General features: G+C 34.3%; 1 protein-coding gene across 1 annotated transcript in view; it reads left to right on the top strand.

The window, feature by feature from the left end:
* The first annotated feature begins 2,718 nt into the window (after nt 1-2,718).
* Rbfox1 (RNA-binding Fox protein 1) overlaps nt 2,719-27,465 on the top strand; it is a 101,651-nt gene continuing 76,904 nt past the window's right edge. The window contains exon 1 of the mRNA XM_089699178.1: nt 2,719-2,871. The gene's annotated coding sequence lies outside the window, so the exon portion shown is untranslated. The remainder of the gene's footprint in view (nt 2,872-27,465) is intronic.

Genomic DNA, 27,465 nt, shown 5'->3' with positions numbered 1-27,465 from the left:
ATTTAATTATACCTCATAAAATGCTCTGCATTTCAAATCGAAAGGAACTTCGTTCCAATCGGGTGATCTACATGTGACACCTCAAACATTTTTTTATACAAAGACACTTATACTACCTTTACATACATATAGGTAGGCTATAGCATAAATAATTCACTTTCAAAACACAATATTGAACACGCAGTATTTTTCCTCATTTAAAATCGTTCAGATTGAGCAAGCTTGATAACATATTACATAGGAATTTGGTACAAATAACACGCTGCGAGGTATTTTGCGTTTTACCGATTACCTATCTGATTTACATTCCTGTCAGTTTGGAGAACTATCATTGGATTATGAGTGTGAACGCCTGAAACAAAAAAGTTGGTAAAAAATCTAAGTTGCACAACTGCGCCTTACATTTATGCAAATGACCCACATAATATAATGCAGCAATCAGTAGGTACGTATCCAGCATTAGAAATGTGGCCTTCATGCTCCACAATGTTCACGATATGTGTTATATTATTTTCTTTTCTTTGTTTCTATAGGCGGATACCAGATTAAATAAATGAAAATTAACTTAGCGTAGTTATAATCACGAGCTTACAGATCGTGACGTGCGACGTTAATAAGCTATGCCGATAGTGCAGCGATTAATAGAAAGAATATTAAAATAGACCGTATGAATTTATACTAAGGTCCGACTAAACAGTAAGAGATAGAAGAAATTAAAAATCCATTAAAAAATATTGATTATGAAAACTTTACGTAATTTATTTTATCGAATTTTTCTTAGTCAAAATATCATCTATTGGGTTGTTTAGAAATTTAGTTTCCGCTTCTATAATTCGAAAGCGATTCAATTTCCTCGCGGCCTGTTTAATTTTGGTTTAGGTACGTTTTACCTAATAGACAACTGTAAACAACCGACCGAAATCAAAATGAACTGATATATTATGGAAACTGGATAGTATAGTATTTCAATGTTTTATATGGTATACAAGTTAATCCTTCGTCCGATTCTCTTACGGCTCTCCCACTATAAATAAATTAAACTGGTGGTGGAAATTAGATTAAATGAATGAATTTGTTATATTTTGTTACTTAATTTGTTTCTGTAACAAGATTCATTTCCTTCATAAAGTATAGAATTTCACTTTTCATATGAAACATTTGTTTCGCTGAGTCTTTTATTTACGGGAGCAGACGTTTTAGACCGGGAGATACTGACACAAAATTTCGAGTCATTTGTAACAGGATGGCGGTTCTACAGGGGTCTTAGTACGCAATGATAAAAAGAAAAATGATGGTGTGATCGCTGGTATCGGTGGTTTAGTCGCGTGGGCGTTAGCCGAACTCGTCGGAAAAATAGCGAAAGTCAAACGATTTGTAACACAAAAATTTTAGTATTTACCGATAGCCCATACTAAAGAAGTAGGCGGTAGTGTCATGCCATACTTTTCCGGTGTGACTTACAGCCCGCCATACCGACGCGAATATGTTGATTTAAATAAAACAATTATTCAACCATTTGTACCAGGCTAATTTTTGCACAGGTAACCATCGTCGTGCAGCCATTTACGAAAATCGCCATGCCATACTTTTCGGACGATTCCAAATGGTCGCCATACCGCCGAAAATCTGCAAAAAAAATTTATTTCGCCAAACTTTTTGTACCAGTATTGCATTTGGACTTTTGGAGAGTATTTGATAAAATGTGACCATTATTATATTTGCCATACTTCTAGTAGGGGGAAAAAGTGCTGTCATACTTGAAAAATTAATTTAGTATTAATTTATATAAGTGAAGATTTCCAACACCTAGATCTTTGAAATTTTGTATTTATATTCTTTGATCCTCAAACTTCCAGGAAAAATAAGTGCCATACTGTTACAAATCGTTTGACTTTCGCTATTTTCCGACGAGTTCGACTAACGCCCACGCGACTAAGCCGCCGGTACCAGCGTTCACACCATCATTTTTCTTTTTGTCATTGCGTACTAAGAACCCTGTAGAACCGCCATCCTGTTACAAATGACTCGAAATTTTGTGTCAGTATCTCCCGGTCTATTTGTCTTCTGTCCCTGACCATAGTGACGCTACCAGACATTACTTGCTCTGTGCCGCTATAGCGATGTCACTAACTCACCAGCATATAACAACCAACTTACAACTTTTACTTACGTTATGATTCTAGATTAATGATGGATATTCTCCTCGTATCATTGTTCCATCATGATACAAAAGATTGTTGAGAAACAGATAAAAATACATACTAGGATACTAGTAGAGTCTAGTGATATCTATACCATAGCAAGTAAGCATGGCAAATGTTATGGGCAGGTGAAAAAATATATTATAAAAAAAGAAGTTAAAAGAAATATTATAGGTACTGAATATTCAGTGTTCTACAAATTTTGTTTGCATCGCAGTCCACGATAAAACGCTACTCTCGTACTCATGACCTTATATATATGCTGCACTCTTTTTCACGTGCTTCATGCATATTAATAGCAAAAGAACTCAACTTCAGAAAAACCTATTTAAAGTTCCATTCAACGTGTTTCTTGCTAGATGTTAATAACGTCTAACAATGTGGTTTCATGATATCATCGACTGAAATATTGTTACTATTTCACTTGTATTTTATCGAGAATTGTTTAGAGTAGGAACACATTAGTGGTATACAAAGGCTCCGCAGGTGGCTCGGCGATTAATCACGGCGAGGAATTCGCAGTGGGGGCGGGCGGGCGGTCGCGGTAGTGCCGCCTCGGGACTCCGTCGCGCTGCACGCTGCCTGCCCAGCGCCCTGACTCCACTTCTCTATCGCGACAACACATGGCATTCGACCCGCACTACCCTTAACAATTTTGCATAATATAAAGGTAAGATTATTTTCAGTTCTGCTTCTGTTGACTTGAAAATTGTCAACAGTATTTACCTGTAAGTTTTTAGGATTATCTATTGAATATTTTATTTCAATTTAAAACTAAACAAGGTGTTTTTATTAATGTAATTTAAATTGATTAATTTATGTCATTTTAATTCATAAAGCTTCATTAAATTGACCTAAATTTTTTACCGAAATTTTGTATAAAAATAATGAATAAAGTTGAGGCGGGAAATAAGTTTCTCAGTCAACAAGCGTACTTGTACCTGCAAAACAAGTTGCTTACACTAATTAAATTGGTTACAAATTCCGTCTTTGTATGAACTGAAACTTTATGAAGTTGTATCTTTACGTGGTCGTATATGTAGTGGTCGTATAACATTGCAGAAACTACAAAGATCAGGCGCGGCGTAGTGAAACTTTCTATAAGTACCTAGGTACTCGATTTTGGACACTTTTACTCCTAGTAAATAATAATATTGTTATGAATAGCATCAATATTTGAAATGATTGCAGTTGGTGATGATTTACAGGTTAGTAGCATTTATAAAAATAAATTGCTATGAGCTTAAAGCTCAGAGCTTTTTATGATTGAGTAATAGGTCGACGTACATTTGTATAACCATTAAAGAGTATAACAAACAACAAGTGATTTTAATATTATACATAGCCCAGGTATGTTATGGTGATGTATGATGGTTTTCAAGACGTAGGTTATCTGAAGCATGAAGGAGATATAGTTTATACAAAAGACTATTACAAAATATAAACAATTTTCAGACGTCGTGAGAAACAGCTGTTGATTGCATACATTTATAGAGGCAGTCGACAATTGTGTAGAACTGAAATACCTGTATCTGATAAATAATATTCTACTAACTATGTACATCTACTTATATACAAGTAGCAATTCACATAATTATAACATAGATTTTTAGTAAGCCATGCCGCCCATGCCTATGCATTAGTACCTTTTTAAAGGTAAACTATAGGTACAAAAGCTTTTGTTCCTTTGTGATTACTCATTTCCTAGTGCCGTGAAATGTATTTCATTGATTTTGCAAAGCGCAAGTCATCAATATTGTAAGCGCGGGCATTAAAGTTTGAGAGCTATAAAGGCCCAGAAATTACAGGAAAATCAAACCTGACGCATAAATAAATCATTTTGTAAAGGTATTTAGCAGACAAAATAAAAAATATTTAATTTTAAGTTATTGCTCTACAGTTCACTGATTAATTAGGTCATCCAGTCCTATAAAAATCACCCGATCAAATAAGACGAATAAAAATCTTTATAACAAGATAATTAATTGTTGTGTTGTTTGAAACTAGATAAAACTTTATTTACGTTGTATATTATGGGCATTGGGCTATGGCCCAATTAAAATATATTAGGTCGATATCATAATAAGCAAAAATTGTTGATGTAGGTACTTTGTATTCCAGAAACGATTCTTCTCATTTTTTTTTTTTTTTTTTTTTTTTTTTTTATTGTGTGATAGGGAAGCGCTTGACCACGATCTCGCCTGATGGTAAGCTGAGATGTGGCCTATGATGGAGCGCGCTTCCCTAGAAGGTACCCGTTCACTCTTCGCTTGAAGACCCCCATATTGTACTCGTCGGGGAACACATACTCAGGAAGCATGTTCCAGTCCCTCGCGGTTCGAATGAAGAATGTCGATCCGAACCGCTTTGTCCGGGTACATGGAACATCCACCATATGGCGATGCCTAGAGTCTGTGCGCCTCGACGATCGATGGAAAAACGGGGATGGCGGAATTAAATCGTGCAATTCCGCAGCGCACTCACCAAAGTGTATCCGATAAAATACCGATAAACTTGCCACTCTGCGACGGTGGGCGAGGCTCTGGAGTTTTTTGCCTACTAGCTCATCGTCGTTTATTAGCCTCTTGGCACGCCTCTCTATCGCCTCAAGCGCCTCCAGCTGGTACTTGGCGGAACCGTCCCAGAGGTGAGAGCAGTACTCCATGCACGATCGGACTTGTGCTTGATAAAGGTTGAGCAGCTGTCCCGGGCTGAAATACTGTCTCACCTTCGCCAGAATTCCAAGCTTTTTTGAGGCTACTTGGGCTTTGGATTCTATATACGAACCAAAGTTCAGAGTAGGCGTCAGGGTAATGCCAAGAAGCTCGAGGTGGTTGGTTATCGGCACGGATACACCCTGGAAAGTCGGAGTCAGGTGGAATGGACTCCGTTTAGCGGAGAATAGACACGCCTGGGTCTTAGTCGCATTGAACTTGACCAGATTGGCATCGCCCCAATCGGAGACCGCCTGTAAGGACAAGTTCATGCGATCGACCATCGTCTCTCGTAGAGACTGGATTTGTGCCGTACTGGTTCGCGCGCTGGATACATATCTCTCCACAACAGTGCTATCGTCTGCGTACCCATAGATACCGGGTTTCAGCAGATCGTTGATGTGTAGCAAGAAGAGTGTAGCGGAGAGAACTGATCCCTGAGGGACCCCGGCATTAATAGCCATTTGGTCGGACGAGCAGCCGTCGACGACTACCCGAAGCGACCGGTCTCTCAGAAAATCTGAGATCCAGGCGCAGAGACCAGCAGGCAGACCGTAGGATGGAAGCTTGCCAATAAGACTATCATGCCAGACCCTATCGAAGGCCTTCGAGATATCAAGGGAGACAGCAAGTGCTTCACCATGATTCTCGATGGCCTCGCTCCAGATGTAGGTGGCGTACGCTAGAAGATCCCCAGTGGACCGGTTTCGGCGGAACCCGTACTGACGGTCATATTTTTATAAAAGTAAAGAGAAGATATAATCACTTCACTTCAGGATTTTACTTAAGCCTAAGTTATTGCGTTTACGCTACGAATAGTTAGGTATAATATGTTTAATGTGTGTTTGCAAAGAAGCGTCATCAGAAGTGAATAATTTTGAAAATTTTGATGATATTATGCTTGAATTTATAAATATATATTTAGGTATAAATCGTTAGTTTTACTTGGGTTCACTGTCGTTCCTATGTTTGAATCATTAGTCTTTTATGCAGTCAAAAGGTTATCGGATATATTGTGTATCGTTTATGTATATAATCATAAGAACTTTATCTACCGCTTTTACTTTATTTCTTGCCTATGATAATGTTAAAAACATAAACTGTTATCTACCTAATTAAGCCAGTCTAGCTCGAGCCATCACGGACACGCTTAGCGTTTGAAGTTTAATCTAGTTTATTTCGCAACCTATAAACTTTACACAAAGCTAATAAGTAGATATAATATTTATAGATATGCGTTCAAAGGATAGGAGATAGAATGCATCAAATACGAAAAATAGGTAAAAAAAATACATCCTGTAAGTTTGTTGTGTTTTAACATTTGGTGCACTTTATTTTTTGCACCCAGACAGTATTTAATTCATATTGAGTAAACGTGGTACATCGATACGCAACCAAACTATCCACAAACAATATTAGTAGTCCTTTGTGTAGCCGCACAATTTACAAAGCATATCTCTAGACTCTAGCGTAGAACGATACCACAGAATAAAGTAGGTATTAAACTGACGATAAGCTTCCTCTGCAACCTATATGTTAAATTTAAACTTAAAAGAACGTGACGTGCTTTATGTATGAAGCGGATATGCATATTTTTTCATTAATTTTTCTGTTCATTGTTAAAAATAGACAACTCGTGTATTAGAATATCGGTCATCAAATCTTAAGTTAATCAAAATTACGTAATATGATATAATCAGTAATTACATATTAACTGTATTGTTAGCGTAAAATCATTTGTGATTACGAACATTTAGTGAGATCAATTAATCAGTTTACCAATGCAATACTAGCAAATTAAAGAGATCTAGTTGTTACTGTTATTTTATCAACAATAAAATATTAAACAATTTGTAATAAAGCATAAAACTTATTTCTGATATGTAATTTTGCTAAAATACGTTCAATTACTATTAGCCTTTAGTCATAAGTATAAAGTAACTATTTACGAAGATTAAAAAGACTTGCACGTAGGTTGTTACTTGTTATACGTAGCTACGTTCTCTGTGCATTATGAGATTTTCAATTTCAATCTCATAATATTATGATGTTTCTTTGTGATTGGTTTTATATTGTAAGTATGTTATGATTTCTTGGAAGAAAAGTTTGAAAGGTTGAGTAAAAATAGTACAAAATTATAGCAGTGTTCTTAAAGTCGTAGCTCCCGTAACTTATTGATGCTTATAATTGTTAATAGATAAAATAGAACTTTAAATACATTTTATTACGAACTATTTCTTTTGAAATCGATAAAGAAAGTAGTATATAATTTCTTTTTCTTTTAATTTTACATATTCTACCTACCCAATAGTGATAGCACAGATCAAGATAATATGTAATACGAAACTAAGATATTTTATAATATAGGTACAGTATACGTACACGCACCTATTAAATTAGAATGTGGTGACTGCCAAATTAATAATTCAGTAAATAAATATCGTAAAAAATTTAATCACGTTCTTAGGATTTAACTTAAGGGAGAGGGATTTAAACAGCACAATAAAGCGACGTTGAAGGCATTATAACAGGTCCTAAGGGAATAAGTATAACCAGTAATATTGTGTTTAACTTGATTTATAAATCGCCCTGTCTAATGATGATGAGGATTGTAGCTAATATTTAAATGTATACGACCGAACATAATGTAGAGTCAGGCCAGTTACCTACGACTATTTAAAATTAATAACCACTGTCGATATCGTAGATATTGTATGATATTTGATTTGTTGAATTTACAGTTTATGTATGATTACAATGATACAGGTAGGTACTTAGTTACATTATTTTTTATCAATAAGTTTGCATTACATTTGCGAAATCGAAATTTTTATTACAACAACGCTTTGTTAAACAAGAATTTATAATAGTAATTCTCTATTTACAATGATTTCTAATCATCCAGTCAACTAATTACCTACTCGTAGCCGTAGATAGGTTTTAAAAACTAGTAGAACATTGATGAAACCACTATTATGAATTCAGAGGCTGAAATAATAATCAGGGAAATACTCAGAAACATATCTTTCTTAATTAATCACAACACAGGCTGGCTTAATCTTAAGCGAAAAACAGTACTTTGTTTTACTTGTCCGTTAGAATGTTTTCTGCATGATAGGTATGTAAAATAAAATATGAGAAACGTTTGTCAAAAGTTATATTATGACAAGTTCTTTGTGATAAAGAAGACTGTTTACAAAGGATTCTACATTTAGAACAGTGTGTTGAAGAAAACGGCTCTCATAATATTATAAGTGAGAGATACACGTTGTAGCCATGTACCTACTCTCCTTTGGGACGTAAGAACCACTTATTCAAGCTGCTTTTCTATTACAGACGTGTCTCTCGCACGCCTATAAATATTATATATTTTTTTCGTATCATTTGAATTTAACATCAAGCTTTTATAGCAAGCTTGTAGGATGTCATTTGCAAGTTCGTTGTTTCCAGTACATTTACTAAATTAGGTACCTACTTGTTTGTACTACTTGTAAAACATAAATAGACCGTACTTATTTTAATTATAATTAATTGAGGCCATTTTCTTTCAATACTTACTTTAAATATAATACAGTAAAAGCTCATTTATAATATTTTAAAAGTTGAGGTGATTTTATCATTTTTTTATTTTTCTAAGGATTTTTAAATATTTGACCACATCGTATACTTATTGAAACAATGTCTATACCTACGTAGGTACTTGTTGTTTTACTCTAGCTTATAGCTACCTTCAATAAGTCGTTTATCCCGTATAATAAATTAATTATCGAATGCAAATATTTATAATTTCAATTCCAACGCATGAAAAGTTTCATGTAATCTCATTCAAGTTCCATCTTAGTTCCGGTCAATAGTCTAAGTGCCGGCTGTAAATTTCACCGAGAATCTCATGCCTCGAAGAACACGTAAGTCCGTCTTGGCTGTTGATAAACAGTGTCAGATGCCTGCGGGCGCTTGAACTAGTTTAAAGTAGGTTTCCCTGTAAAATGATGCTTCAATTAAACACGCGAAGAGATAAAAGCACAAATCCGTGAAATATTTAAGTTAACAACGTTCGAGCTTTTAAAATAGCATAAACAGTCTCTGCAACATTTTGTAACATAGGTTACATTTTGGGTGTTCCATGATCCATCTTTACCACAATGTTAATTAAGTGCGATAGGATATCATCTACATTCTACAGTATTGAATTAGCAAAAGATTATTTTTTTCAATAAATAAATTTTCCGTAAGACCAAAGGGTAATTTTTTTTACCTACAAACTAACTAAGAGGTGATGAGGATGAGGAGAAATTTGACCTTTACATTTTGAAGTTGCGTTACTAAAATAAGTCGAACGAAATGTTTATAATATAAAATGTAAACAACATTTCACATAAAATGTAATTAATTTCCTACTAGTATCTATACTAGAACTTTAAAAAGTTTATATGAAGCAGTTTATGTTATTGTTATATCACATGAGTAGATAAACTACATAGGTATGTATAGTGTTTTTAAATTTTACTAATAGACCCTATTTATATTGCTAAATAATTACTAGGTAGGTACGTGCCTAACCTAAATATTGAATTACCTATAACAAACATTCATAAATAATGTCAAATCATTGTTCAAATCAGGGAAATGAAAAATATTATTACCTTTTTGTATACAGGGTGTAATCGTTAAGTGTGCACAGGCGATTTTTCCGTAAGTATTACAGATAACAAAAAACTTTAAACTGATATCGAAAGTACTTAACCTAATGAGTAAAATGGCCGTAATAAATTTTTAAAAATAAATCGAGAAATATCAAAAAAATTATCTTTAAACCCTCCCATACATTAAGTATGAAATATGAATATCCCATATACATTTAATATGAAAGATTTTAGCTTTCTTTTTCTTTTTTGGTTTTCTGCTTTAATTACTTCGCAAATTTGAAGTGGCATTTTCCACGCTTTTTCCGGACATTTTCACGCATTTTCCGGATATTTTCCGGGGATTTTCCGAGCATTTCCCTGGCATTTTCCGGGGATTTTCCACGCATTTCCCAGTCATTTTCCGGACATTTCTCAGGCATTTTCCGGGGATTTCCAGGCATTTTCCGGACATTTTCACGCATTTTCCGGACATTTTCACGCATTTTCCGGACATTTTCACGCATTTGCCGGATATTTTCCGGACATTTTCACGCATTTTCCGGATATTTTCCAGGCATTTTCCACGGTTTTTTCGGAATTTTCCACGCATTTTCCGGATATTTTCCAGACATTTTCCAGGGATTTTCCACGGTTTTTCCGGAAATTTCCACGCATTTTCCGGATATTTTCCAGACATTTCCCAGGCATTTTCCGGGAATTTTCCGGACATTTTCACGCATTTTCCAGATATTTTCCAGGAATTTTCCACGGTTTTTCCGGAATTTTCCACGCATTTTCCGGATATTTTCCAGGTATTTTCCGGGAATTTCCCAGGCATTTTCCGGGGATTTTCCGAGAATTTTCCACGCTTCTCCCGGACATTTTCACGCATTTTCCGGATATTTTCCGGACATTTTCACGCATTTTCCAGGGATTTTCCAGGCATTTTCCACGGTTTTTCCGGAAATTTCCACGCATTTTCCGGATATTTTCCAGACATTTCCCAGGCATTTTCCGGGAATTTTCCGGACATTTTCACGCATTTTCCGGATATTTTCCAGGCATTTTCCACGGTTTTTCCGGAATTTTCCACGCATTTCCCGGATATTTTCCAGGTATTTTCCGGGAATTTCCCAGGCATGTTCCCGGGATTTTCCAGGTATTTTCCGGGAATTTCCCAGGCATTTTCCGAGCATTTTCCACGCTTCTCCCGGACAGTCCGGAAAATTCCCGGAAAATATCCGGAAAATGCGTGAAAATGTCCGGAAAAACGTGGAAAATGTCACTTCAAATTTGCGAAGTAATTAAAGCAGAAAACCAAAAAAAGAAAAAGAAAGCTAAAATCTTTCATATTAAATGTATATGGGATATTCATATTTCATACTTCATGTATAAAGATAATTTTTTTGATATTTCTCGATTTATTTTTAAAAATTTATTACCGCCATTTTACTCATTAGGTTAAGTACTTTTGATATCAGTTTAAAGTTTTTTGTTATCTGTAATACTTACGGAAAAATCGCCTGTGCACACTTAACGATTACACCCTGTATAGCTAAAAGCTGAATGAAATGTGAATGTTCCTATCCTTCCATTAATTGCAATTAAGTGCGAGTTCAGGGACAGTTTAACCACGTTTAACGAAACCTTTTAAACGACGACATGGCTTCATCGGTAAATAGCTCGTAATAGTATCATGTTAATGTTTGCGGTAATAGTCCCTTCATTGAAGATAATTTGTCGCAAATACTATACTATGAAATCTAGGTAAATCACATGAAATGCGGCTGAAAGGAAATAAATACTATTTCCATATTATGTTTCAGTTGTTGTTTTTCGATATCATTGCATTATTAGCATATTTTCATAGTTATCCTGCGTTCGCGTAGAATTACGTTTAAAAATTATTTTAATAGAAATACAATTTTCTTGTTTATACACAAATAAAATCCTTTTTGATATTATAGGATTAAACATTGATATTATTCAGTATTCAATATTTAGTTGTCAAAAAATTATAATGGATTGAGAAGCCTTGGTCCTTGGTGCACATCACTCTCCCAAAATTTGCTTCGTTGTGATATTTCGTTCGTTTTAAGGTGCGTATAAATTAAGCGCGGCAGCCGCGCGAGCCAATGTTCGACCAGAGTTGACGTTCATTTGCTGCGCGAGCCAATATGTAGATATATTTTAAGTTGAACGTAGTTGCCGCGCGCGGCAGGCGATCCATCACGAACATATCTTCTGTAGGTCGCCAAAAGTGTAGTCATTTTCTTTTTCAAGTCAGGAATAGGTATATCCATTTTCTTACTGATTTCTACCCACGCATCATACCTCAGCGATTTATTGTGGCATTGGGAGGATTTGCTGTTCCACAAAAATTCATTAGCGCCATACAATTGTATTAGTAAACGGCACTTTTCGTTGTCCATTTTTACATATACGCCGCGCGAGCCAAATCACCAAAACTACAAACCGTCCACACGGCGCGCGAGCGAACGACTGAAGCTCCTTTGATGCGGTCTCAAAAACCGACAGCGAGCGGATCGCCCCGCGGCACGTTCGAGCGCGGCAATGTTCGCGACGCCGCGCGCGGCGATCCCGTCTACATAGTGCGCGGCCGCAACGCGCGCCAATGTTCGATGGTTTGCCGCGCTTAATTTATACGCGGCTTAAGGCCCGGCGCAGACGGCACACTTTTTGTGCGATCGAGTCTGCGGCGCACAAAAAGTCTGCATGACGCGCAAAAAGTCGGTCGCGGATTTTTCACAGACTCAACGCACACGACGCACATCTTCGATCATTTTGTCGGCAGAGCTGTAGGGACGTAGACGCTATGGAAATCGTGCAGAGATCGCGAAGTATTATTTTGTACATGAAGTACAGAAAAAGAAGAAGAAATAGAGAATTTTGGGTACATCCTATACTTTCGGAAAGATTACTGAAGGGACAGTTCCATACCAAACATTTGATTCTGAAACAACATCCGGCAATTTTTTTCAAATTTTATAAAATGTCTGTTACTACATTTGATGAGTTGCTATTTATTTTGAGACCTGCTTTGACTCATTCAGAAACAACAATGAGGAGGTGCATTGGTCCAGAAGAAAGGCTGTCTGTGACACTCAGGTAAGTAAATAAAATATACATATTTATATAATCATAATTATATTATTTATTATAAACAACAACAAACTAAGTTTTTTATTATTCAAATGACAAATAGGTTTCTGAGGTACCTACTTATTATTTAAACCAAAGTCCAAAACATTATGAACAAAGATTTTCTTTTATTAATTAGGGAAAATAAAAAAACATAAAAATTTATAAGAATTACGTGGATTTTCATGGCAACAAATTTTTAAGTATGTTGTAATAATGTAGGTACACAATAATATCAATCTATTACAAGTGAATTGTCACTTATATTGTACTAAATAAAATTAGGGGCTTAACTACTAAATCACAATTATTATGGCAGATTATTATTATTAATCATACATTTTGGAAAACAAGTGAATTGTCACTTTTAAATAAAATTTGGGGTTTAATTACTAAATCACAATTGGAGCTTATTTACTAAATCACAATTGGGAGCTTAATTACTAAATCACAATTGGAGCTTATTTACTAAATCACAATTGGAGCTTATTTACTAAATCACAATTGGGAGCTTAATTACTAAATCACAATTGGAGCTTATTTACTAAATCACAATTGGAGCTTATTTACTAAATCACAATTGGGAGCTTAATTACTAAATCACAATTGGAGCTTATTTACTAAATCACAATTGAGAGCTTAATTACTAAATCACAATTATTATGGCAGATTATTATTATTAATCATACATTTTGGAAAACAAGTGAATTGTCACTTTTAAATAAAATTTGGGGTTTAATTACTAAATCACAATTGGAGCTTATTTACTTAATCACATTTGGGAATCGTATAGGAGCTACCGACGTTGACAAGTGAGAATTCTAGTACCTATAGTTGGTTCTTTGATATACTGTTCCTCTTACTATTTCGGTTAGAGTCCGGGCTGTCTGGCTGGTCGCAGTGGTTGCGTTTAGTAGTGCGCATCTTATCTGCACAGGATAATTTCCTTAATTTTAAGTCATTTTTTAACGCGTAATTTTTAATATTTTGCCTTTAGATAGATCCATCAGACATAGTTTTTTTAATGCAAGACGTTTTTTTCGTTGTTAAACATTGAGATAATATTTACTATACGTATGGAGGAGACACCACGAACAAAATCTGTGCGCCATTTTTTTGCTCTAACTAAGTTTTAAAAATTATTATCTAGTTAGGTTCTTACCGATGAAAGTTATTCCTTTGCACATTTCCGTATTATTTGTGCAATATCGTAATTCGTAACACACTCGAAGGCATATTTGATGCGTTTCACTTTAAAACCATTAAAAAAACCGCTCAACATACGTCATGTGGCGTATGTTGAGCGGAACATAAGTGATGTAGGCGGTGTCGTCTCCATATATGTATATTATCTCAATGTTGTTAAATAGGTGCCAGACGCAATTTTTTATTTCGTTTTTATAAAAAATTCAAATTATTTTAGAATGTCTGTAAATTTCATATTATGTTCTTCAAACATAATGTAATCTAAAATTAATTAGCCAGTCGCTAATTCGATTGTTAAGTATTAAATAATGTGTATAAATAAAAAAAAGTAATGAAGCATGCAGCTCATCAGCTAGTGTATTTTAATTATGCGACAGGAAATAATTGCAAGAATACAATATTATTTACACTTGTTCTTATAAATAAAAGCTAAAATGAAAAAAAAACATAAAAGTGAAAAATAAAATATTAAAGTTACCATACATTGAAAATAGAATAAAATCTATATCAATGAAGGTTAAACAACTACATTGTTAAATTTAAAAAGCCATCTTCATAATCATCATCATCTTCCCTCACACTGTCAGAATTATTTATGTTATCGTCTAAGGAATTGTTATTGTTTTCCAATATTCCATCATCTGTAAACAACTAGAAAATTAGTTTCAATAATGATGTACACACATACACACACACAACACACACACACCACACCACACACCACACCACACAAGACACACACACGTGAACACACACACAGTACACACTCGCATGTTTAAGTTTGTATTGAATTTAACTAAAGTAGTTAGCATGAATTTATATAGCTAGTATACTAGCGGTCCGCCCCGGCTTCGCCCGTGGTACCTACATGTTTAAACTATCCTATCTCTCAAGTTAGATCGAACTGCACATGGTGTGCGAATTTTATTATAATCGGTTAAGTGGTTTAGGAGTCCATTGAGGACAAACATTATGACACGAGATTGATGTATATATATTAAGATTAATGAATTAATATTGTTATCATCATCACTACATGGTATAAAACAAAGTCGCTTTCTCTGTCCCTATGTCCCTTTAAATCTTTGAAACTACGCAACGGATTTTGATGCGGTTTTTTGATAGAGTGATTCAAGAGGAAGGTTTATATGTATAATAACACCCATTAAATAGTGGAAAAGTACTGTTATTTTTGAGGTTTCTAATGTGATGTCGTAAATAATTAGGTACATTTTTTCCACATACAGTGCAAACGCAGGCTGAACCCTACGAGTTTTATCAAAATAATGTACTAACTATAATAGTACACATTGAAAAGGTATACAGAAAAGTCCGTGATGGTATATGTCTATCTCTTATGGATAACCCACAATAACTTTTTTTTGTCATTTACTTTTTACGACAAATAATAATGGCTAATTTTCGAAGCGATTTTAACCAATAGGTACAGCATTAATCCTTAACCAATTAAAGACCTTGAATACATTGTTCATTTAATATAGATCTATATGGCCCTTTACACCGTATGATTTAAGTGAATTTTTTCGAAGATATTACAGATTCAAAAATTGCGGGACGTAGCGTTTGCGGCAGTACCGGCCGGCCGCCCGGCTATATATTTTATACCCGTGCGAAGCCGGAGCGGGCCGCTATGTTTTTATATTCAACGTTCACAGTTTTTCTGTAGTGTATTTAGTATCAGCATTGCACCCGTGCGAAGCCAGGGCCAGGCGGGTCGCTAGTTAGTTATAAAAAAAAATTTTTTGTATAGAAGATTGTTGATGTACCCTAATAGTTTATTTTTTAGCCTAAGGAATAAAATGTACCAATGGAAGGTACTTGTTCCCACAACACAGGGAATCCTAGAGTAGGAACAATTCAATTTCTATGCATCGTATATTTTCGAAAAAAAAAAGTTATTTTTTATTGTTATTTAATTTTCGCGGCCGACCCTTTCTATCTCTCTTGCACTTTAAACTATCTCTCCATATACACAATCACCAAATTGTTATACTTACCTACTTTCACTACGTTTTTATTTGTACATATTTAATACTTAACAATCGAATTAGCGTCTGGCTAATTAATTTTAGATTATATTATGTTTGAAGAACATAATATGAAATTTACAGACATTCTAAAATAATTTGAATTTTTTATAAAACGAAATAAAAAATTGCGTCTGGCACCTATTTAACAACGAAAAAAACGTCTTGCAATAAAAAATTTATGTCTGATGGATCTATCTAAAGGCAAAATATTAAAAATTACGCGTTAAAAAATGACTTAAAATTAAGGAAATTATCCTGTGCAGATAAGATGCGCACTAAAAAACGCAACCACTGCGACCAGCCAGACAGCCCGGACTCTAACCGAAATAGCAAGAGGAACAGTATATCAAAAAAACCAACTACATATACTAAAATGACTTTTTTTTTAACGTTAATAGCTCCCGTACCAGAACTTAATTACTAAATCACAATTATTATGGCAGATTATTATTATTAATCATATATTTTGGAAAACAAGTGAATTGAAACTTTTAAATAAAATTTGGGGTTTAATTACTAAATCACAATTATTATGGCAGATTATTATTAATAATCATACATTTTGGAAAACAAGTGAATTGTCACTTTTAAATAAAATTTGGGGTTTAATTACTAAATCACAATTGGAGCTTATTTACTAAATCACAATTGGGAGCTTAATTACTAAATCACAATTATTATGGCAGATTATTATTATTAATCATACATTTTGGAAAACAAGTGAATTGTCACTTTTAAATAAAATTTGGGGTTTAATTACTAAATCACAATTGGAGCTTATTTAATAAATCACAATTGGGAGCTTAATTACTAAATCACAATTGGAGCTTATTTACTAAATCACAATTGAGAGCTTAATTACTAAATCACAATTATTATGGCAGATTATTATTATTAATCATACATTTTGGAAAACAAGTGAATTGTCACTTTTAAATAAAATTTGGGGTTTAATTACTAAATCACAATTGGAGCTTATTTACTAAATCACAATTGGGAGCTTAATTACTAAATCACAATTGGAGCTTATTTACTAAATCACAATTGAGAGCTTAATTACTAAATCACAATTATTATGGCAGATTATTATTATTAATCATACATTTTGGAAAACAAGTGAATTGTCACTTTTAAATAAAATTTGGGGTTTAATTACTAAATCACAATTGGAGCTTATTTACTAAATCACAATTGAGAGCTTAATTACTAAATCACAATTATTATGGCAGATTATTATTATTAATCATACATTTTGGTAAACAAGTGAATTGTCACTTTTAAATAAAATTTGGGGTTTAATTACTAAATCACAATTGGAGCTTATTTACTAAATCACAATTGGGAGCTTAATTACTAAATCACAATTGGAGCTTATTTACTAAATCACAATTGAGAGCTTAATTACTAAATCACAATTATTATGGCAGATTATTATTATTAATCATACATTTTGGAAAACAAGTGAATTGTCACTTTTAAATAAAATTTGGGGTTTAATTACTAAATCACAATTGGAGCTTATTTACTAAATCACAATTGGGAGCTTAATTACTAAAACACAATTAATATTGCTGATGTTATTACTATACCTTGGGAAATTAAGTCTTTTGATTGGTGGTGTATCTAGTCAAGAAAATAATTAGCTTAACAATTAGGTACTTAACTAATTTTCTAAAATCACATTCAGCCTTTTATCGAATTTTTTTGTTTATATTTTCATAATATACCTACTTTACACCTCGCCAACGTTGTCGTCGTCGCCAAGAGAAAAAAGTGATTCATTTTCGGGAGAAATTATTGATGCGTAATCTCTATAAACGGGTGAGGGTGTATATGACGAGCCGCTTGGCCTGCTTGAGTTTTGTAAAGAGATTGGCCTGGGAACGTATTCCGAATCTTCTGCAATGTCACTGTAGTTAGGGGGCTCAGTACTCGGTCTCTCAGCAGTGTCATATTGGTTAGACATATTTGAGTTCATCGATGGATCGGTTACAATTACCATTCGTTCATTAGGTATATCCAATACTTGCTGTGTTTGGTTGTGAATAGACGCTGAACTGCTTAAGGACTGTTTAAAATTTAAAACTGTTAGTAGTAATTGTATTCTTAATTGCAACTTTTGGTCTGATGAAAATTGTTTGACATAAGGCAGAAGCGACCGCAGAAATGATTCATCTTCATCCATATCCCCTAAGATTGTTCTGCTTTCTGAATGACGTAAGTTGTTGTTTTTCATCAGTTGATTGCCTTCTCTTAGTATTTCTAAATACTCCTCATCGTAACAATTAGTCTTGCTCTTCGGTTTCGTCTTTGGTCGTTTAGAATCAGTTGTTTCAGTATCTGAACTCTGCACTGTGACGTTTAATGTTTCGGCACTTTGTTCAATTTCGATAGAAGATTCATTATTCTCTACCACTGTAAATGGCAACAAAAATAGCAGTGAATCAAAGTAAATATATTTTCTCTTCTTTATTCTTCCGCTTCCAGAAGGAATGTTCTTTTGAGCACTGAGTTCCCTTCGGAAGCAACTTCTCAAAGAGTTCCACTTCGTCTGTATATCTTTTCCTATAAAAAAAGAAATAATTATATGTAGGTTACTAAAAGTTAGGTATTCATTATAGTTTTTGAACTATTTTTTTTTTTTGCAGGTATTTAGGACGAGGGTCATCGTTCGTCGAACTTGAAGAAGATTATCTGATTGGCGCATCTACTATTCGTTCTATAATTAAGGAAACCTGTACATCAATATGGGAACTATGTAAAAGTCAATGCTTTCCTGCTTTTACGGTGCAGAGATGGCTAGAGATTGCGAAACAATTCCACGACCGAACTCAATTTCCTAATTGTTTAGGAGCGGTAGATGGGAAGCACATACGTCTTAAGATGCCGCCAAATTCGGGTTCTAATTACTATAACTACAAGTCATATTTTTCTACTGTATTGATGGCAGTAGTTGATGCCGATTACTGTTTTACATTTATTGATGTTGGCGCCTACGGAAAATTCAGTGATTCAAACATTTTTAAAAACTCTACACTTGAGAAAGGAATTCTGGATGGTAAAATAATTCTTCCGGATAAACAAAAACTTCCTGGTGATCTGAATGGACAACCAATGCCGTTTGTTTTGGTGGGAGATGAAGCCTTTGCAGTTTCATCACACATAATGAGACCTTTTCCTGACCGCCATTTAAGTGTCCAACAGCGCATTTTTAATTACCGGTTGTCTAGAGCACGAAGAATGGTAGAATGTGCCTTTGGAATTTTGTGTAGCAAATGGAGAATATTTCAAAGAGGTTTAGACGTGAATATGCCACTAGCCATAAAAATTATAAAAGCAGGGTGTATTTTGCACAATTTTGTAAGAAAAAGAGACGGTATTCGTTTTGAAGACACGTTGTTTAACTGCTCTTTCGAAGATAATACATCTAATATTGGTGTGAGAGGGACAGATAATGGAATAGAAACGAGAAAGTATTTTACTAACTACTTCACCACTTCTCTGGGAAGTGTACCCTGGCAGTATAGTAAAGTCACATGAGTAAAGAAATTAATCATTAATTATGTATCAATTAATCTTAGATTACAAAATAAAAGACTGTATAAAACAAAGTCGCTTTCCCTGTCCCTATGTCCCTTTGTAGGTACGCTTAAATCTTTGAAACTACGCAACGGATTTTGATGCGGTTTTTTTTAATAGATAGAGTGATTCAAGAGGAAGGTTTATATGTATAATAACATCCATTAAATAGTGGAGAAGTACTGTTATTTTTGAGGTTTCTAATGTGATGTCGTAAATAATTACATTTTTTCCGCTTACATTGCAAACGCAGGCTGAACCCTACGAGTTTTATCAAAATAATGTACTAAGTATTGTACACATTGAAAAGGTCTACAGAAAAGTCCGCGATGGCATATGTCTATCTCTTATGGATAACCCACAATAACTTTTTTTTGTCATTTATTTTTTACGACAAATAATGGTTAATTTTCGAAGCAATTTTAACCAATACAGCATTAATCCTTAACCAATTAAATACCTTGAATAAATTTAACTCAAACTCAAACTCAAACATTCATTTATTCAAATAGACTACTATTTAGTAGCACTTTCGAATCGTCATTACATAAGTATTTTTAACATTTACCACCGATTCGGAAAGCAGTATCTATGGAGAAGAATCGGCAAGAAACTCCATTGTTCATTTAATATGGCCCTTTACACCGTATGATTTAAGTGAATATTTTCGAAGATATTACAGATTTAAAAATTGCGGGACGTAGCGTTTGCGGCGGTACCGGCCAGCCGCCCGGCTATCTATTTTATACCCGTGCGAAGCCGGAGCGGGCCGCTATATTTTTATATACAACGTTCACAGTTTTTCTGTAGTGTATTTAGTATCAGCATTGCACCCGTGCGAAGCCGGGGCGGGTCGCTAGTGCTTATTAAAATAATCCAATAATGATCATGAACCTTTATTGCACTATACAAATAATCACATTCACGACATTGAGATAATATTAATATGGAGACGATACCGCCTACACCACTTATGTTCCACCTCAACATACGTCATCTGGCGTAATTGCACTCAGTCGCTTGCTCGCTCATTGGCGCGAACGTCACGCTCATTTTTTATTTGTTTTAAAGTGAAACGCATCAAATATGCCTACGTGTGTGTTACGATATTGCACAAATAATACAAATAATACGGAAAAGTGCAAAGGAATAACTTTTCAATCAGTAAGTAACTAGATAATAATTTTTAAAACTTAGTTAGAACAAAATTTTTGGCGGGCGACATTTTGCGTCATTTGTCATAGATAAAAAATTTAAGATATGACATTGGGCATGAAATAAGTGTTGTTAGTAATATTTGCTGGCGTATATTTTTATAGTATAAAATAATAATTTTACATATTTAGAAAAGCATAGACTGGTTGTTAATTGAAAAAAAGTGAAATCATGAAATATGAAAATCAATTTTTTTTTGTTAATTGATTTTAATCAATTTTAATTGATATTGTATAAGCTACTGACTTGAACGTATAATTGAATTATTATTTATTTATCTGCACTAATATTATAAAGAGGAAAACTTTGTTTGTTTGTTTGATTGTAATGAATAGGCTCATAAACTATTGGACCGATTTTGATGAAATTTGGCACAGACAATCTTTAGACCCTGAGAAAAAACATAGGCTACTTTTTATTGCGAAATATGTACCACGGGCGAAGCCGGGGCGGACCGCTAGTTCAGAGATTAATATTTTTTCTATTCAAGGTTTCCATGTCTGAGCCGTGAAGAAAGGGAAAAATGGGCAGTGAAGAAACCTGGTTACCATCCGATAGAACTTGCGTCTGTTCATTGCATTTTCGCGATGAGGATAAATATACCACAAAAGCGGGAAGGCGTTTTCTAAAGAAGTCTGCTGTTCCTTGTATTGATGTTAGTAATAATAATAAAATTTTACGGATTTGTATAACAAATAAAATATTATTTTAGCCATCACTAACATTATTATTAGAGTCTGTCAAGCGAGTCTAGTCCCATGAAAAAGGCGGCAAATTCAAAAATCTTTTAGGTGTCAACACTGATATAGCACGCTGAAAACTTATTGATACTTGAATTTTTGATAAAAAAAAAAACATATTTGAAATAAATAAAAAAAAGCATTTCAATGTAAGTATTTATTTGTCACAATCAGAACTAAAATCAGAATCAAGAAATTCAATGCCTTCATATGAAAAATCACTGTCAGTATCATCATTACGCACAGAAATGATGAAAGTAACCTGTCATAGCAGCAATTTTTGTCAGATAGTCTGTTTCAGATTTCATTTTTTTATTGTCTTCTATGGCTATGACTTGCTTAACTTAATTATTATGAATTGTGCTTTTTATTAATTCATCATCCAAGGTGGCTGAAAAAAAACAACAATTTTTATAGTAGTTTTCACTTAAAGATGCCCCAGTAAGTTTCAAGGTCATGAACACGACGTCTGGATCTAAACCAAAACGGAAATCGTGATCACATCACAGTAAAATAAAAAAAGTTAGACAATTGTGCTAAAAGTATCAACACGTTGTTGCCAACCTACCTGATGTTAAAACGATTTCATCCAAAAGTCGTCGTTTTTGCGATAATACGTCGTCAGATTCACTCTGTACATGATTATATTTATTAATCATTGTAAACAACAAGCTCCTGACACTACTTTTAATAGGTTTCGGCATTATAACATTAAAAAACTCAACAAAAACCGGATAATTACGAGGTAACAACTGAATTTGTGACAATCTCTTTAACAGATCATAGTATTGCCATTATAAGAAATCAGTAAAAGGGTTGTGGACTCGACTCGCTTGACAGACTCTATTATATTTATTTTAGCCGAAGGTGTGCTACAATAGTACTGGAACAATACAAGCAATTTCTCAGCCGGGAACATGTTCTGAGGATGATGAACTAAATATAAATAAACACAATTTTTACACGGCTTTTATTTTTTTTCTAAAAAAGGCTCAATTTCTAAGGAATGAAACTTCCCATAGCCCTGACTGAACCTCCTCATCCTATATTATATGCCAGATATTGTTAGCCCCGCGTAGTAAAGTCAGTTTATATCTAAAATAAATATTAAGTAAGTACAAAGAAAATTTCAAGTCAACGTGCATGTAAGGAGTGGCACCCAATAAAATAGACAGAATGAAACAAAGTGTCGCCACTATAGCGGTGAGTCAGTGACATCGCATAATCTATGACTGTCTAGCCGTCATTCGCGCGCCCCGCGCCGCCGCGCTTGGCGCACAGATTTTGTTCGTGGTGTCTGCTCCATATTAATATTATCTCAATGATTCACGATCGAAAAATCCAACAGCACTACCCCGTAGATCTTTTAACCATTTACCGTTTTACCCATAAAAATGGCAAATTCATTTTCAAAATACTGGCAGCATACGTTGAAGTTTTGAATTCATTCGTATATGTAAAAATAATATTTAAAATAAGCCAAATAATCCACAGAAAACCTGTAAAACGATGTTTTATCTTTTTGTTTGTTTTCGGGAACAAATTTTACAGCGTTTTAATATCACAAGACAGCATTTTTTTACTAAAATATCAAACCCCTTTTGACGTATTGCATGACACTAGAATCGCTACCGATGGCACTGGCGGAGGTTCGTATTCGTTTTTGATTTCGTATTTTCTTTGACAAGGGCGATGGACGATTGACATGCTCCATCTGTCTTTTATTTTGTAATCTAAGCAATTAATTAATTATTTTGTTAAAAATACCAAGGTATAGGTGTTATACATAATAATCAAAGCGATTTTGATATATTGAATCTTGTTGTATCGATTCATAAATCGATAACTGTCATTCGTTCATTATCATTCAATGTCGATACCCATCCCTAATTTTTGCATAAGAAAAAAATAAACAAATAACCTCTATGCAACCTCTATGTTTTTCATCTAATCGTTTTTTTATAGTTTTGCAAGTTTTACTACTAAGGGCCGATTTTTCAATGCTTGGATAAAACTTATCCGTTCAATAAAGTATTACACGATAATATTAAAATGTCACGTAAACTGTCAAATACGGGCAATTAAAATACGTTTTTAAAATGGTAGTTTTATACATTACTAGCGACCCGCCCCGGTTTCGCACGGGTGCAATGCTGATACTAAATACACTACAGAAAAACTGTGAACGTTGTATATAAAAATATAGCGGCCCGCTCCGGCTTCGCACGGGTATAAAATAGATAGCCGGGCGGCCGGCCGGTACCGCCGCAAACGCTACGTCCCGCAATTTTTAAATCTATACTTGTAAAGGACGAGCACACGCAGGCGGCAACGGGGCTCCCCGCGCAGTGGCTCCACGTGTATGGGGCGGAGTTTCAATGCTACACGTGGAAGAGAGGCGCACCGCGGTTTCGATGAGGCGCACCGCGGTTTCGTCTATCGCGTTGTACGGTTGTACACACTACGCCACGTGTATTGCGTCTACACGTGGAGGAGGTGTGGCCTAGGCGGCACATGCAAGATGCCGCCGCCGCTTTGTACGCCGCCGCCGCTTTGAACCTCGCCGCCGGGCGACCGCTTTGTATCTCACCGCCGGCGACGCATATAAATAGCCCACATTTTCGAATTGGAGTCAGTTGACAGTTCCAGCAAGTTCTTATTCGAGATTAGTAGTGAATAAGTAATAGTGATTAAGTATAAATTGTAATAATGTAAAAAGGGAAAATAAATGTATGTCGAAGGAAGGGTGTTTACTTGACCACAAACCCCAACAATATACAGTCCACAACAATACTAATATTATAAAGAGGAAAGGTTTGTAATTATGTATGTATGTATGTATGGTTTTCACGCATAAACTACTGGACCGATTTTGATGAAATTTGGCACAGATAATCTTTAGACCCTGAGAAAGAACATAGGCTACCTCATATAGCGAAATATATGAGTCCGCCTCGGGCGAAGCCGAGGCGGACCGCTAGTCTGTAATATCTTCGAAAATATTCACTTAAATCATACGGTGTAAACTGTAAAGGGTCATATAGATCTATATTAAATGAACAATGTATTCAAGGTATTTAATTGGTTAAGGATTAATGATGTATTGGTTAAAATCGCTTCGAAAATTAACCATTATTTGTCGTAAAAAATAAATGACAAAAAAAAGTTATTGTGGGTTATCCATAAAAGATAGACATATGCCATCGCGAACTTTTCTGTAGACCTTTTCAATGTGTACAATTAACAATACTTAGTACATTATTTTGATAAAACTCGTATAGCCGTAATAAGGACGGAATAGCATTAGTGTGAATACTTATTACGAAGTTATACTAGGTTACATTTATTTCGTGTTTATTTGTATGATTTTTCCTTATTCTTAGTTTATTCTTTGCATAAAATGTTATAACTCGTTTATTTGTACGGCTGGTAGGGTTCAGCCTGCGTTTGCAATGTAAGCGGAAAAAATGTAATTATTTACGACATCACATAATTAGAAACCTCAAAAATAACAGTACCTACTTCTCCACTATTTAATGGATGTTATTATATGTACATATAAACCTTCCTCTTGAATCACTCTATCTATTAAAAAAACCGCATCAAAATCCATTGCGTAGTTTCAAAGATTTAAGCGTACAAAGGGACATAGAGACAGGGAAAGCGACTTTGTTTTATACTATGTAGTGATACGACGAATAAGTTTTAACCAAGGATTGAAAAATCAGCCCTAAAAAGTCTAATAAAAACTTAAACTTACCGTATTGTGTTTTTTCTTTAGTCGTCAAACATGTCCAAACAGGAGCGGAATAAACACTGCAGCACACTTCTTCCCACATTTTTCTTTTTAAATGTCTATCATGGTATTCCGCCTTAGAAGTGTCATAAATTGCTGGTCTGTTTTGAATTTCTTGAATTAACTTATTTACATCGACCTCTGGCATGATAATAGATCGCGTGCGTACGTCCCTAGCAATTGCAGATCGCCGACTAAAGTGTGCGCCGTCTGCGTTAGCGCTTGTTGAAGCAAACGTTCTATTTTTTTCACAGACTTTTTGTGCGGAGCGGCGCGATGCGGCGCGGTGCGATCTGCCCGAATTACACGGATTTTTTGTGCGCCGGACTTTTTGCGCGTCGTGTGCGTTACTGCATATAATTTCATAGGTTCTATTTTGACAGACTAAAAAGTGCGTCACGGATAGTCTGTCGTCTGCGCTGGGCCTTAATATGAGATTTTTCTAATAAATTATTCTTGGGTTTCAAATTTTATATTTTAATCTTAGATTTTAATATTATTTCATATTTAATAATTCTATTTCATTATAAGAGATTAAGAAGCTTGGTACGAAGTACGTGGATCTGTGAACTTGTAAAATCAACAATCGTTATAACTTATAATGAGAAGTAGTGATAATTACAGGAGAAAAATAAAAACCACTGAAACCGTTCCCCTTGATGAGTTGGGTATTAGTTTCTTTGTGTGGAAATGGGTTTGTCCTCGTTTATTGAAAATGGTTGGATACCGCTGAAAGCTACAGAAGTAGGACGTTTAATGGTAGATACTTAATATCACCAATATTGTTAAAATCTGTCTGTTCATGGGAAATAATATAAATTAAATTTATTGAAAATTCTTAGCGATTATTATCTTATAATTCCAAAACATAAATAATGAATATGCTTTATGAAAATTGATATCTCATCAATACTGAATTACTTTACCTATTTTACCATTTATCAAACACTTAACCTTACCAAGTTATCTTCAGTATTTATTCAATAAAATGCGGCACAATCCTTCTAAATTTCACCCTTTTATTGAACACGAGTTTACTAGATGAAAAAGTGAGTAGTTTGATTACTTTGACACGCGACGCAAGAAAGTTATTATTGAAAGAGCTTATGAAGTTTTTGATTAATATATATTGGAGCATGAGAAAGTTTACCATATAAGGCGTAAGCACTTTTTAACCTCAGCTATATTAGGCTGCGTTTATAAGTTACATTTAGGCGTCAAAATCAAATGTTTAATATTATTATTAGGTAAACTGTAAATGTATTATAGGACATTGATTGTTTGAGAGCATAAGAATTGGAATTAAAATAAAGAATTGTAAATGATCAATAGATAGGTACATGAATATTCTAGAATTTACCCCTACCTACCCGACCCAGTCATGCAGAAACACTACATAGGTATCTAATAGGAAATAAAATATGTATATCTATTATAATAGTATAATATTAAGCTAAGCAGCTGTAGCATAGTACCTAGTTATAATAGAGCAACTACAGCTGTAAAAAAGGGAAAAATTATCACAGTAAAGTAATGTTGTTATTTTTGAGCTTTCAGATAGGTAATTCAGAGATTTCAACGAAAAAAAACCCACCGATGTATTTAAAATTTTAAAAAGGAGATTTTTTAACGTGAGAATTCTCGATTCAAATTAGGGTGCTTTTGCGATAACGAGTGAAAAAAAAACAGTGTTTTTGGGATATGAAAACGAAATTTGATAGGTTATAAAAATTAATAATGAAAAGAAAAATTGTTTGTATGTAAGAGATAAAATGATATCTACAGATAAAAAATTAGAGGCAATGTGAAAAAAAAATATAATTTATACAAGATTAGAGTTGTACATACATCTTGCTACCTATAGTTATAAACTTAACCAATATAATTTTATTACATAAAAACCTAACAAATTTTTACCCTTAAAAACTCAACCCCTTCCACTTCACGACCTCTGGTCGCCGTTAATTTATTTTTCTTCTTCATTTTTCAATATACTTTTCATTTTCCAATGATTTTCATCCCACTATACTTATATTTTTTAACCTTTTACCATTTTTAAAAGCTTTACGCCTTGGTCTAATTATATTTGAATTAACAAATATCAAGTTCGATCAACATTGTATACCTATAGCACAGTATTACCATCCTACAGTATGGCGACGAATGTACTTGTGCA

The sequence above is a fragment of the Colias philodice genome, chromosome 9 (genome assembly GCF_061535455.1).
Source record: "Colias philodice isolate Cphi_HAF_F1 chromosome 9, ilColPhil1 Martin Lab GWU primary, whole genome shotgun sequence".
Classification (NCBI taxonomy): Eukaryota; Metazoa; Arthropoda; class Insecta; order Lepidoptera; family Pieridae; genus Colias; species Colias philodice.
This window is presented reverse-complemented; position numbering and strand designations above follow the sequence as displayed.